The following is a 2,841-nucleotide window of genomic DNA, read 5'->3' on the forward strand; positions in this document are numbered from 1 at the left end:
TTACATCACCCCTCGGTGACGTCACGTGGGATTCCTGAACTTCTAAATCATCGTGGTCCACTTGGAGGCGGGCTGTTGGGGCGAGCAAGGCAGAGTTTGCAAATGTACGTACGGGACACTGCTGGACATAAGGTACGTATGGCACAAAACTGAGAGGGTACACCACTATCAACTTGCACCAATACTTATTTAAAGGCTACGTTATACAAATGGGTATTCACGTCTTGTTAGCAAAAAAAACCTGATCAGCCAGAATAGTGGCTGCTTTTAATAACATGGTAAATAAAGTTTACATTTGAAATTGATATTTAATGATTTAATATACAGTAGTATAGTAGACCGATAGCAATTTGATTCATCTCCAATTACCCAAGTTCACAAACACAAGAAAGTTAGCCTTGAATAGCAGACTTGGACCTTGTCTTGGAGAGAGAGAGAGAAAGAGAAAGAAAGATAGAAGAGAGAGGAAGAAAGATAGACAGAGAGTTTATTTCACCTTTGTTTATTATCTATTTCACTTGCTTTGGCAATGTTAACATATGTTTCCCATGCCAATAAAGCACTTGAATTGAATTGAACTGAGAGAATGTTCTCCTCTCTCCATCCTCTACCTCTTAATAATGAATAATCATGCTGCTGCCTTGAGTAAATAAATAATTGGAGGCATTATATCGACCTCTAAGTGTTGGATTTAAGAGATGCTGTTACACAGACAAAGAACAAGTGAGATATTTTTCCAGAAGTAATGCTAGGTAGGCTAGAGGTAATGTGATGCAGGGAAATCAAGGACAGACAAAACATCATCCTGGTTCTACCATCAAACTAAACAAACTAAACAACCATCTGTCTGAGGAACATCATCCTGGTTCTACCATCAAACTAAACAGCCATCTGTCTGAGGAACATCATCCTGGTTCTACCATCAAACTAAACAACCATCTGTCTGTAGAACATCATCCTGGTTCTACCATCAAACTAAACAACCACCTGTCTGAGGAACATCATCCTGGTTCTACCATCAAACTAAACAAACTAAACAACCATCTGTCTGTAGAACATCATCCTGGTTCTACCATCAAACTAAACAACCACCTGTCTGCAGAACATCATCCTGGTTCTACCATCAAACTAAACAACCACCTGTCTGCAGAACATCATCCTGGTTCTACCATCAAACTAAACAACCATCTGTCTGAGGAACATCATCCTGGTTCTACCATCAAACTAAACAACCATCTGTCTGAGGAACATCATCCTGGTTCTACCATCAAACTAAACAAACTAAACAACCATCTGTCTGTAGAACATCATCCTGGTTCTACCATCAAACTAAACAACCATCTGTCTGTAGAACATCATCCTGGTTCTACCATCAAACTAAACAAACTAAACAACCATCTGTCTGTAGAACATCATCCTGGTTCTACCATCAAACTAAACAACCATCTGTCTGAGGAACATCATCCTGGTTCTACCATCAAACTAAACAACCATCTGTCTGTAGAACATCATCCTGGTTCTACCATCAAACTAAACAACCATCTGTCTGTAGAACATCATCCTGGTTCTACCATCAAACTAAACAACCATCTGTCTGTAGAACATCATCCTGGTTCTACCATCAAACTAAACAAACTAAACAACCATCTGTCTGTAGAACATCATCCTGGTTCTACCATCAAACTAAACAGCCATCTGTCTGTAGAACATCATCCTGGTTCTACCATCAAACTAAACAGCCATCTGTCTGTAGAACATCATCCTGGTTCTACCATCAAACTAAACAGCCATCTGTCTGTAGAACATCATCTTGGTTCTACCATCAAACTAAACAACCATCTGTCTGTAGAACATCATCCTGGTTCTACCATCAAACTAAACAAACTAAACAACCATCTGTCTGTAGAACATCATCCTGGTTCTACCATCAAACTAAACAGCCATCTGTCTGTAGAACATCATCCTGGTTCTACCATCAAACTAAACAACCACCTGTCTGTAGAACATCATCCTGGTTCTACCATCAAACTAAACAAACTAAACAACCATCTGTCTGTAGAACATCATCCTGGTTCTACCATCAAACTAAACAACCATCTGTCTGAGGAACATCATCCTGGTTCTACCATCAAACTAAACAACCATCTGTCTGTAGAACATCATCCTGGTTCTACCATCAAACTAAACAACCATCTGTCTGTAGAACATCATCCTGGTTCTACCATCAAACTAAACAACCATCTGTCTGTAGAACATCATCCTGGTTCTACCATCAAACTAAACAAACTAAACAACCATCTGTCTGTAGAACATCATCCTGGTTCTACCATCAAACTAAACAGCCATCTGTCTGTAGAACATCATCCTGGTTCTACCATCAAACTAAACAGCCATCTGTCTGTAGAACATCATCCTGGTTCTACCATCAAACTAAACAGCCATCTGTCTGTAGAACATCATCTTGGTTCTACCATCAAACTAAACAACCATCTGTCTGTAGAACATCATCCTGGTTCTACCATCAAACTAAACAAACTAAACAACCATCTGTCTGTAGAACATCATCCTGGTTCTACCATCAAACTAAACAGCCATCTGTCTGTAGAACATCATCCTGGTTCTACCATCAAACTAAACAACCACCTGTCTGTAGAACATCATCCTGGTTCTACCATCAAACTAAACAAACTAAACAACCATCTGTCTGTAGAACATCATCCTGGTTCTACCATCAAACTAAACAACCATCTGTCTGTAGAACATCATCCTGGTTCTACCATCAAACTAAACAACCATCTGTCTGTAGAACATCATCCTGGTTCTACCATCAAACTAAACAAC

Source organism: Salvelinus namaycush, unplaced genomic scaffold (assembly GCF_016432855.1).
Source record: "Salvelinus namaycush isolate Seneca unplaced genomic scaffold, SaNama_1.0 Scaffold34, whole genome shotgun sequence".
Taxonomy (NCBI): Eukaryota; Metazoa; Chordata; class Actinopteri; order Salmoniformes; family Salmonidae; genus Salvelinus; species Salvelinus namaycush.